The following is a 12456-nucleotide window of genomic DNA, read 5'->3' as shown; positions in this document are numbered from 1 at the left end:
AACTCAACACTGAGAGGCGAGGAATTTGTAAAAGCCTCAGTATAATAAATGAAAAAGAGAACTGCCTCAACGGCTTTTCTCTGGCGCTGCGCAAAAAAGAAACAGAATTTCGGAAGAGAAATGTTTTGGCTCAGCCGTGCAGGTGATAGAAAGTGTGCGGTGAATGATGAAAGAGAACAAGTGTGACATGGAATTATTACATCTTGATTCTTTGTGCAAGGTACTACGCATTGGAAATCAGGGTGGCGCAGCTGGCCCCCCTCCTCCCTCCCCCCCCCCAGAACTATCGCATCCTGGTACAAAGGACGGGTGGCGTGAGCACGTTGTGTGGAGGGCACCCAGAAGCCAGGAAGTTCTCCAGCAGTGGACGAGAACGGCTGCACTGGGATCCCACTACATTTTAAGTGCCTGGGGCCCTCTTCGTTTCTTTTCGGTCGCTATTGTCTAAGTATAGACTCGTTTGGACACCTTCATGGCGTCTGTAGCCCCTACCTTCCAACAAGATGGTTGGCACTGGTGGAATAAGGACAAGGCCGTTGAAAAACTGCTGACTGAAGAGCGTCTTCGACGATCCCGGATGAACGGTGCTCCGCTATGTTGCGCAAGGAGTCACCTTCGTCGCAGCTTAACGTTAAGCCTTGAAAGCACCCTCTCAAGGGTCAATCTCGACGATCTGGGATCGCTGGACGTGCCAGCTCGTGACTCCGGGAGGCACAGCGGCTATTTCAGACGCTTGGTTGGGCGAGTGCTGGAGCGACTGCGCATTGCCACAAGAGCTAGAACTGGGTTCTGTTCGTAGAACACTTCGTTAATCACCATTAAGTGTGGAATTAGTTCTAAGACTCGGCTTTCATCAACCATGTACCTTAAAAAGTTAAGTAAAGATGATTTCTGCTATTGGGAGCTGAAATTGGTTCAGAGGTAAGCCAAAGTAAGAGAAATCCACAAATCGCCTCACTATTGAAGAGGTGGGCTTTGAAGAGGACGAGTTAAATGATGCTTGGGAAAAGGCATGCCGAATTGAAAAAGCGAAAGCTGATGAGCGGCAGAAGCAGAACGAGAACGAAAGGAGGAGGCTGATTTGGAAGCTGAGAGAGAGAGCGGAAGAATTGAACTCGAAATCGAAAAGACAAGGCTCGAGCAGGCAACAATAGAACGCAGTGAAAGTGTCTTCACACCTCAGGCAGGTAGCATAAGGATGACGAACTTGCTTTAGCCGTTCATGGTTGGCGATGATATCGCTCTCTATCTCATCAAATTGGAGAGGATATGCAAGGGACAGTAAATTAGCCGCGGAATGTGGTCGTAAAAGTTGATGGTATTGCTCCCCGCAGCTTCAGTGCTAGCGAAGTGGGTGACTATGATCTGGTAAGGTGGAGCCCGCTAGCCAAGTACAGGATATCAACAGAAGAATAACGGAGGAGGTTTCGCACATCTCGAAAAAAAAAGTGAGTTTCTTTAAATTTGCCTCCCCATTAAATGACAACTTACCGCAGTGCGTGAAAGGCACAAATGCAGAATATTTCAAAACGCTAAAGGGTTTGATCTGCTATAAACAATTTTATGAGACCTTACGAGGGATTGGCAAGGAGAACTGTCCCTAGAGAAAGCAGCACAGCTTGCCGAGGAATACGTGGCAAGCCGCAGCTTTAGGCCGGCTAAGGCTCGGAAACTTTTAAGAAACGAGTATCAGGGGCAGAAATTCAACCCTCGATAGAAGCAGAAGCGTCGTGTAGATCCCTACATGAAAAACCGCGGTTCAAAGCGCCCCGATACTTCATGCAGACCCGATGAGTTAAGGAGTAATGAAAACAGTAATCATCCGGCAGAACTTGAAAATAAGTGGCATTGACACGTTATAACTGGAAATATCCTGGGCATTTCACGCGAAATTGGATGAAAGAAAGGCAGCGAAAGAAAGGCGCTTCAGCGAGAGAACACCCTGGTAACAGTGACCTGAAACCAAGTACTTCGTCAGTGAGAACGAGCAGGGGGAAGGGTTTCAGTATAGACAACATCTGGCAGTCGTTTGTCTCTTGGGTATCACCGACCAGGGGTTTGCGCGAATGCTTGTGCCTAAGTGCAAACCTAGTGCGAGTGCTGTGTATCGTGTTCGCCTTCTCCCGACCTTGCACCTTCAGAAGCAGCCTCGGCAAAGGACTTCATCGGGAAAGAGGAGTCGTTTACGCTCGGGTTCTCTGTGCATACAACTCCGGCATTGTTGCTCAGGGGTTGCCACGGATTGGCCGCCCAAGAAGCATTGTTTCCTAACACCGCATATAGGTCGACTGACCACGTTGTGCGAAGCACGCATAGCAGCGAGGAATAAGTTCTTCTCCACCTGCGGACAACGGCTGCACTGGGAGCCCGTAATCTGTAAATAGCCTGGGGCCCTCTTTTCTTTTCAGTCGCTATTGTATAAGTAGAGTCGCGTTTAAACACCTTCACGGAGTCTGCAGTCCGCACCTCGTAACAGCATTTGTGCCTGACGCGAATGCTTCCGATGTGATTATCTGGTCGCGATATACTTTTACTGACTGGCTCTCCGTTTCTACAAATAGGCCTATTTGTAGAATAAGCCTTAGTTGAAGCCTGCGTTCGTGTCGTCTCTTCTACTTCAGTCTGTATGTTTTTTGTGCGCTAGAATAATGTCACGTAGTGTGACCAGGGTCGACGACAGAAATGAAGAGTTGGTGTTTGCACTGAAAAAACTATTGATTGGGCTGACTTGCGCCCGCAAAAGAACTAAGCAACACGCCGGCGGCGATTGCACAAACGTGCTCGTCGATCGCCGAACAAAGAATGCCCGTCGCACTCGTCAACGCTCAATTTAAGGCTGCTCAGAACAATCTAGATAACGTCGCAACTGCTACGAGCACAAGCTTGAACGTTGTAGAAAGAATCACGAGTGGCCGGAATCTTCGAGACAGATCTCGGTGCATCTTGCGCTACAACGAAACTGATAAAGGTGCCACTCGCGACATCGAGCAGTAGCACAGAATACAAAACTGATACTCGATCCAGAATCAGAGTGATGAGGCCGCATGCCGGCGGCTGTCAAAAAACAACAGAGTTTGAAGGTTTCGCGGCAATAATGTCTCACAATTGTACTAGAAACGTATTAAACAAGCTTTCCAGGCTTAGCGACTGAAGTAAGGCCATATTTGATTGCTTTACACCTTATGAGTGCTACGACCTCTTCAGAAACAAGTTGAAACTTCTCTATCAAAAAGGTTTTCCTTTGAAGGTTTTCGTTTTGTTTTGGTCAGACGGGACCATTGTACTAACAATAAATTTTGGAGCACGCTAATTGCTTACATACAGCACGTGAAAATAATCTACTTAAACATTGCAGGGGCTGCAAGTATGATGAACAAGAACGTGCTCCGTTCTTCTCCAGGCTATGATTATTGGTTGTTCAAAGCAGGCATCCAAGATATCGTCGCTCTAATGCTTAGCTCCAGACTGAGGTCGTCGAATGTCTCTAAGAAAATCAGCGATATTTTTAGGACATGCTGATGGACTCGAGGTCACTCATGTCCGCACTTCATACGCGCGAGACGAGTCCGTGAAGAGATAGAGGCTGTGTTGGAACTGTATTTGAAATGTTTGCAGAACCCACTGCGCTACTTTTAAAAGGGTTGTAAGTTCTACTTCTACATTGGCGACGCCATGGACGATGGGCAGTGTGCATGTATTCACCAAATCACGGCTGACATAAACCCACGCCAACGTCCGGATATACTTGGGAGCATCAGTGTCAATGTTTTTAGCATTTGTTGTGGGAAGACGTTTCTCTGCCATATCAGTACATATTATTATGGAGGTATCCGTTGGTTTGTTCGCTACGCTGCGGCTATGCGCCTTAGGGAAATGCTTGCGTCGCTCTAAGTTACCGCAGCGAGGAGCCATATCTAGTCGCAATGATCTGTCAAAGTAATTGGCGGTGCCCAAGGCTGATACACATAACCATTTGCAGAACGAAGTTCTTCGTTTGGAGCAATATAATGTTACTTTAGGATGTACCGGCCAGCTAGCGTACAACTTAGCCGATCCTGTTGGGCGAGATTCGCCTGTTCGGCAAAATCCGCGAGCAGGTTCATGGCACGTGCGCGTGCACCTCTTTAAAAGGTGTGTACTTCGGCAGAGCGGTGACAATGCCGACTGATTCCTTGTGGACCTTTTCAGAGTTTTCAGACTGCCTAATTCTGATGATGGGGACACTGTATCCATACATGATGCGGGAGTTGAGAAGGGCTGTAATTAGCTGGCGGGTCTTCTTCTTTGTACCCCACTGGAGACTGGTTACTGTGCTAATGAGGCGTAGGTGTGTCTTGCATTGTGTCCTTATTTCCTCACCCATGTTGTGCCCTTTCTCTCTTGGTCAAGATACGCCCTTAGAATTTTTTTTGGTAGACTGGCGTCAAATAAGTCGCCCAGACATGGATAAAGCATATAATCTTCCGACTGGTTTTGCCTGCTTGTGTGGACCATTAAGAATTAGAACGTATTCAATCTTTTCCGGCGACACAGACATGCCCATTATGATTTAAAAATTTCCGATGGTATCTAGGTCTTCTTGGAGTGCCTAGTTTTGTTCACCCACAGGGCCTGTTACACAGATGGACATATCGTCTGCATACAAGGCATAATGAAGGCATGCAATGGCAGCAAGGAGTCGCGGAAGTCACGCCGCACAAAATTGAATAATGTGGGCGATAGAACCGCTCCTTGCGGTTCGTCATTGTTGGGCCTTTGATTGCTAACATAGTCACCTACGTTATTTGGTACGTTCGGGGGGCAAGAAAGTTCTTAATGAACGTAAGTAGACGGCCACGCACTCCAGCTAACTTGGTGCTCTCGATGATGCCTCTATGGGGTACAGAGTAATATGCTTTGCGGACCCCTACGGCAGCAACGGCTCTCAGTTGCACCAACGAGTGCACGTCAAGAACCTGATGCAGCAGTATGAGGAGCACATCCTGGGTGCTTAGCTCCCGGCGGAATCCTGTTTGGCGAGGATGAAACACGCAGGTTTTTTTCTAGAAGCCAGACAAGGCTTCCAATACTATGCGTTCCATAATCTTGCACAGGTCACAGGTCAGGGCTATTGGCCGCAAATTGCTCAGTTGAGTGGGTTACTTTTCCGACTTAGGAATCGGTATAATAAGCGAGGAAATGTACCCGTTGCCCAAATGTCGTTTATGGCGCCGAGCAGACGCTCAATATAGCCTTCAGGAAGGTTGCGAAGTTCCGAGGCAGTAATCCCGTCTGTTCCTGGTGAACTGGTGGTGTTTGCCCTTGCTAAACCTGTCTGCATAAGAAATATTTAAAGGTTGATCCAAATCGTGGTGAAGCGGTATATTGCAAATTGGAGTATTTTGAGTTTCTGAGTGATTGGCGTAAACTGAAGGATCTGTTATAGTTGCAAGTTGGGGAAAAACACGTCACCAGCTTGAATAGCCAGCTGTTCGTCTGTTATGCGCATGCATAGAGCCGTTGGTTCTGCTGCAGTACGCAGATTTGACTTCTCTTGTCATGTGCGCAACAGCTACCATGCTTGAGCACTCATATTACCATTAAAACTTAGGCATAAATCATGCCCTCGATTTTTGGAGAAATTGTTATCGTAATCGCGTGCCTCAGCCGCAATTAAGCTCAGACGGTGCCTTAGCAATGGGTTCTTCCATTTGCTCCGTACTCACGCAGGGCGTCAAAGGGTTGTTCCCAACGATTTGCGAAATGAAGGTCCGGAGAAGTTGTGCCCTCCATTACCTTGTACTCCTACGTTGCTAAAACTTTGGACTGCCGCATTTCGTGTACAAGCTGAGTGAAACTGATCCTGATCTCACTTTGCCGCAGGATCTTCAACGGTCTGCTCCAGTTGCTTCCGGAACACATCCTAATGGACTACACTGGCCGTAAGTCTAGACCGTGTTGTCTTAGGGTCCAGGAGTGTAACACATAGCTGAGTGTGATCTCACTGCCACAAGTCCGGGAACACACCGCAAGCGAAAAATGGGGGATGGCTTGTACATGTAAGATCAGTCATGGAGTCATCTTGGCGGGAATTGTAACTAACATGAGTAGCTTGCGTGGGGTCGATGAGAAGACTGAAATGTGTCGCATTCATCGTGCTCACGAGGTTTGAGCCGTGGTGCGTGTCTCTCCTCGATCCTCATTCAGTGTGTTGCATGTGGAAGTCACCGTCTATCACGATAACAGCATCAAGTTGCCCCGTTTGAAGGTCCGAGATCCAAGACCAAACCGGGACATATGCAGTCACTTCAGAGCGGTGCTGGCCGGGTCCCTACGCTTATGCGGCTCTCTCCTTCAGTCATCCCTTTTGTCGCGTATGATAATGTAGGTACATGTTTCAGTAGCAACGCTTGTAAAAGCTCGGCGCAGAAAGAAGAAATTTGCCATCCCGGCCCTGTGAGAGCAGGTTTACTGGCCCCTTCCACTCTAAATCGGTGATGCGAGCTGGAACAGAACCATCGGTGGAGATGTGGGCTCTTCATTAACCTTTCACCTATTCCGTCGGACGGCCTATAGCATAGAACAGGCAGTCGCGAAGCTGTATAAGAGTCTGCGTAGAGACACCTGCTGTGCGAATGTGCCAGTTTGCGTTTTCGAGCCGCCTTGCTTTTCTTGTCATTAACACAATACTGAAAATTGAACAAAAAGAGAAGAGCAGCATTGAAGACTGAAAAATGAGTAGCTTATATCGAAATTTTATATCCGTGCAAAACAGAAGAATTTGTTAGTATGCGCATACATAGAAACGCCCATTCAAAACCACATCTGCATGATACCAAGCCGCGCGCTTTTGCGGGGAGATTACAAAGACAAATAACAGTTAAAGCGACTCAAAACGCTTGTAACTGAACATTTCCTCTTTATCTACTGCTCTTCTAACTTTCATTGTTTGGTTCGCAGTCTTGCTGCTTTTGTGTAGATATGGTGCCTACGATTGGCCGGTTGCCTTGCAAACGCGAAATATAATGACTTCATTATTCTCACTTCTGCGAAAATCCGCGGAAGCGAAATAGCTTCAGAAATTTCATAGGCTATTTTCTGACACACGTAGTCACGTTTTCACGTAGGCAATTGTCGTGTAGGAATAATTAGTCAGTGTGGAACAATTCATTTTTTAATGTTCTTTTATGGCACAATTAGGACATAAACTCCAAGATGTCGATTGTAACACCTTTTTGAGGTAGTCTTTGACATTTCCAATCCACACAGGGGAAAGTATGAGATACGCATACAAAAACACTAAACAACTTTTGAAGACTTTCTACACGATTCTCATAAACCATTGACAGCGAGACCGTTTCAAATCTTAGAGCAAGGACCTCGCTTTTATAATATTCTGAAGACCTCTGGCAAGTTGGTACTTGTGTAAAGAGCACATCGCAACGAAAGGGATTTAGGCTTCCTGCATCGCAGCCTTCGTTAATGCATTCATCCTCACTCTATAATTTAGATGCCGAAATGGATGGTGTGACGCCTAATATTTGCATATCAGGCCTAATTAGGGTGGCTCTTCGGGGAACTGGTTTTCTGTGAAGAATAAATGAGCGCTTTAAAGATACTAAAGCATCCGAAGATAGGACCACCCGTCGTTTTAAAGTTTTGTAGAATTGCAAAAAAGTACGATGCTGAGAGCTTTTTTTTAAAAAAACAAACCACCTTTCGCTGCGTCATGATTTATGATCACAATGCGCACTTTATTTGAGCTCGGGCACAATAGCAGCATGTTATACCAAGTAATCGCTTTAAACACTTCAAAAGAATTATTTCAATATTCAAGAGAGATACGTCTCTGTCGTCTGCGCCGGTGAGTTTGTAACGAGACCATGATGTACGTGAAACACTATTGAGACTCTGTGACTGTTAACCTCAAAAACTAATCAGATTGCTTGTTTTTTTTTCAAACAGCAGAAAATATTATACGACAATAAGCTCAAAGCAATGGCAATTGTGTGCCCAGTTAAATTTTTCTTATGAAATTGTCGGCTCGTAAAATATTATTTCGAAAAAGCGGCTTTGAAAGGTCTCCTGTTTCGATATCCGGAAACTGCATAAAGAGAAATAATATTGCTCGTGGTAATGTAACTAACACATCTCCTCTGAAATTTTAAATACACAAGTGATGCATTTTGACGCAAAAAGTCACAGGCGCTTTTATATATTTTTCTAATTCCGAAAACCACCAAACGATATTTCAATTTCGCTTACTTTGCCCGCCGTTACTTCAGAAAAAAATTGCTGATAAAGAAAATATAGCAACGACGCAGGCCTTCGATGTGGACGGCGATCAAAAATTTACAGTGTGTGAGCTTGTGAAAATATATTACTGTTTTGATGAATACTTTATAATAAATGTTCTAATATTCAAACCTTATCCCCCGCATGATGAATGCCTAGCTATGCAAACCCCCTGCACCCACCGTGCAGATGTATCTAGCCAGCGTTTTCTTATATAAGTTCTGAAGTTCTTCGAAAATCCCCTTATATTAGAATATTATGTACTAAATTTATTAATAATGCCTCTGCAATAAAAGGAAAGCCGCAGTTGAAGGTTAAACCAAGATACTGAGCTAGTGGTACTTTTCACCGAAAAAAAAGGCTATTCAATTTAACAGTGAAAGACTAATGATGAATCAAGAGAGGGCAGTAATAAAAAGCTAAACACTGTATTGCTACATGTTTCAACCTGATCTCCACATTCAAAGGTAATGTATACTACATGTCTACCTTATATCTCTGCTGCGGTGGAAGGGCAGAATACCTTACATAAGGTAAACCTCAGTTCAGTTCAGTCGTTCAGTCCTGTCCGACTCTTCGTGACCCTATGGACCATATCACGCCACGCTTTCCGGTCTCTCACTATCTTCCTAACATCATATAACTTCATCTGCAGCGCCTCGAGGATGCCATCTAACCATCGCGTTCGCTTGCCTACTCCTTCTCCGGTGACCCTCAACCTTTCCCAACATCAGATCTTTCTCCAGCGACTCCACTCTTCTCATCAGGTGACCAAATTAGCTGAGCTTTAACTTTAGAATTTGACCCTCCAATGAACAGTCAGGGTTTATGGTCGACAATATCGACTGATTTGAGCTTGTGGCCGTCCAAGGAACTCTCAAGATTCTCTGCCAGCACCACAATTCAAACGCGTCAATTCTTCGGCGGTCAGCCTTCTTGACAGTCCAACACTCGCATCCATACATCACAACTGGAAATACCATAGCACGAGTTATACGGATCTTGGTTGGCAGACTAATGTATCTGTTCTTCACTAGGCGGTCAAGGCTAGCCATGACTCTCTATCCCAGAAGTAGGCGTCTCCTAATTTCATGGCTGCCGTCTCCTTCCGGGGTTATCTTGGAACCCAAGAAGAGAAAGTCGGTCACAGCTTCCACTTCTTATCCCTTAATGCTCCAGGACTTGATGGGGCAAGACGCCATGGTCTTTGACTTTTTAATGTTCAGTTTAAGCCCAAACTTCTCACTGTTTTCTTGTACGCGCATCATAAGTTTCATTTCACTTTCTGCCGTTAAAGTGGTATCATCCGCATATATAAGGTTGTTGATACGTTTCCCAGCAATCTTCACTCCAGCTGAAGACTCGTCCAGACCGGCCTTCATCATGATGCACTCTGCATATAGGTTAAATAGGCAGGGCGACAGCATGCAGCCTTGTCGCACTCCTTTCTCAATCGGAAAAAAATCAGTAAGACCATGCCCAGTTCTGACTGTGGCCTATTGCCCTTCATGCAGGTTGCTGAGGAGATAGATGAGGTGATACGGAACTCCCATCTCTTGGAGAGCTTGCCACAATCTGCTGTGATCTTTACAATCAAACGCTCTCGCATAATCAATAAAGCAGAAGTAGAGGGATTTTTGGAACTCTTGCTTTTTCCATTATCCAGCGAAGGTTGGCAATCTGGTCTCTAGTTCCTCTGCTTTTGCGAAACCCAGCTTGCACGTCCGGAAGCTCCCGATTCACATACTGCTGTAGCCTACCTAGGAGGATTTTCAACATCACCTTGCTAGCATGCGAAATAAGCGCGATCGTGCGGTAGTTGGAACAATCTTTGGCACTGCCTTTCTTTGGAATGGGGATGCAAAATGAACTCCTCCAATCCTGTGGCCACTGCAGGGTTGTCCAAATTTGCTGACATAATGTGTACAGAATGTTAACAGCATCCTCATAGTTGACGTTTTGAAGCAACTAAGCTGGAATGCCATCAATTCCGCTAGCTTTGTTCTTAGCAAGGCTGGCTAAGGCCCATTCAAATTCTCTCTTCAGGATGCCCGGCTCGAGATTAGTAATCACAGCCATCTTATGTTGGGTTTGCCCATCCGGGTCCTTCTTGTACACTTCTGTGTATTCCTGCCACCTCTTCTTTATCGCTGAGGCTTCCGTGAGGTCCCTGCCTCATTTGTCCTTTATCACGCCGAGCTTAGCACCGAAGCTTCCTTTGATAACTTTGATTGTCTTATACAGAGCTCTTGTGTTCCTCAATTGGCTGTTGTCCACAACTGCTCGGCACTGTATGTTCAGGAAGGCATTCTTATCTCTCCTTGCTATTTTCTGAAAATCCGCATTGAGAACCTTGTATCTTTCTCTTTCCCCCATAACTTTTGCCATCCTCCTTTCCTCACCTATTTGAAAAGCCTCTTCAGATAACCAGTTTGCTTTCTTGCATTTCTTTTGCTTTGGAACTACCTTAGTAGCAACTTATTGTATTATATCACGCACATCTGTCCACATCTGTCCAGGCTCTCTGTCTTCTAGATCTAATTCTTGAAATAGATTCCTCACTTCAACAGCATATTCTGAAGGAATTTGATCCAGATCATACCTGAAAGGCCTTCTAGTTTTCTGCGTTTTTCTCAATCGAAGCTTTTATTTGGCAACAAGAAGCTGATGAGCGGTGCCACAATCGGCCCCAGGCCTTATTTTTACTGCTTGTATGGCGCTTCTCCTTTTCTGCCGACAAAGAATATAATCAATCTGATTCCTGTACAGACCGTCCGGTGAAGTCCATGTGTGCAGGCGCCTCTTGTGCTGTTGAAAATGAGTATTCGCTATGGTCAGGTCATTTTCTTGACAAAACTCTACAAGCCTCTGCCCAGCTTCATTTGCCTCACCGAGACCGAACTTGCCTGAAATTCCGAATTATTCTTCACTCCCCACTTTAGCATTCCAGTCTCCAATGAGAAAAAAGATGTCTGATGAAGGAGTGCGGTCTAAAAGGCATTGCAGGTCAGCACAAAATCTCTCAACGTCAGCTTCATCAGCAGTAGTGGTTGGTGCATAGACTTGGATAACTGTTATGTTGAAAGGCTGACCTTGTTCTCGAAGTGAAATCATTCGGTCGTTTCTGGAGTTGTACCCTAGCACTGATTCGCCCATTCTTCTGTTTACTATGAGAGCGACCCCATTACTTCTCTTGGATTCGTGCCCACAATAAAAGACTCAATGGTCGTCGGAATTAAATTTTCCTGTTCCGGTCCACTTGAGCTCACTGGTACCCAAGATATCAATGTTCAATCTGTTCATTTCTCGCTTGACGACATCCAATTTACCTTGCGTCATAGATCTTACATTCCATGTTGCTATGTGATGTATCTCCTTGCAACATCGGACTTTACGGTCGCTTCCCGACACATCCACAACTGAGCGTCATTTTGGCTTTAGCCCAGCCGCTTCATTCGTCCTGGAGCTACTAGGAATCGCCCTTTGTTCATCCCCACTAACATGTGGGACGCCTTTCAACCTGGGGGGCTCATCTTCGGGCGCCAGATCATTAATGGTATTGTGACTGGCCATGGGGTTTTCTTGGCAGGAAAAACTGGAGCGGGTTGCCGTTACCTTCTCCAGTGAATCACATTTTGTCAGAACTCTCTGCCGTGACCTGTTTATCTTGGGTGGCCCTGCACAGCAGAGCTCACGACTTCATCGAGTTTCGCAAGCCCCTCCGCCACGACAAGGCAGTGATCCATGAAGGGGAAGGCAGAACTATCGGAAAGTAAGTAATGTCCAAACACCGGAAACATTCAAAACTCGCTTTAACCTTGAAGAGTAATCAGACTGAGGGCTTAATTTATTTTTCCTATAAAATACAGCTGGCGAATGTTATAACGTAGTACAAGAAATTGACCAACGAGGAAGTGTCTTCTGCGAAATATAAATGAGAAAATTATGAGCGCTTTTAATAATTTGCTAGAACTTATTGGCTTTCCGCTTCACCAATGTGTACGGATAAAATAAGAAATTTGCAGGGAGGTTTAGGCAGCCAAACGTCTCTTATTTCTGGAATATGCTTTCAATCTCGCTTTGAGTCGTAATACTCAGTGTCAAAGTATACTCCTATACCACTCCATCCCGTCCCTATATTATACATCAAGGCAACGCTATATCAAAATAGATCATAGAGGT

Source organism: Amblyomma maculatum, chromosome 3 (genome assembly GCF_055883805.1).
Source record: "Amblyomma maculatum isolate TAMU_Amacu chromosome 3, ASM5588380v1, whole genome shotgun sequence".
Lineage (NCBI taxonomy): Eukaryota > Metazoa > Arthropoda > Arachnida > Ixodida > Ixodidae > Amblyomma > Amblyomma maculatum.
Note: the sequence above shows the minus strand (reverse complement) of the source record.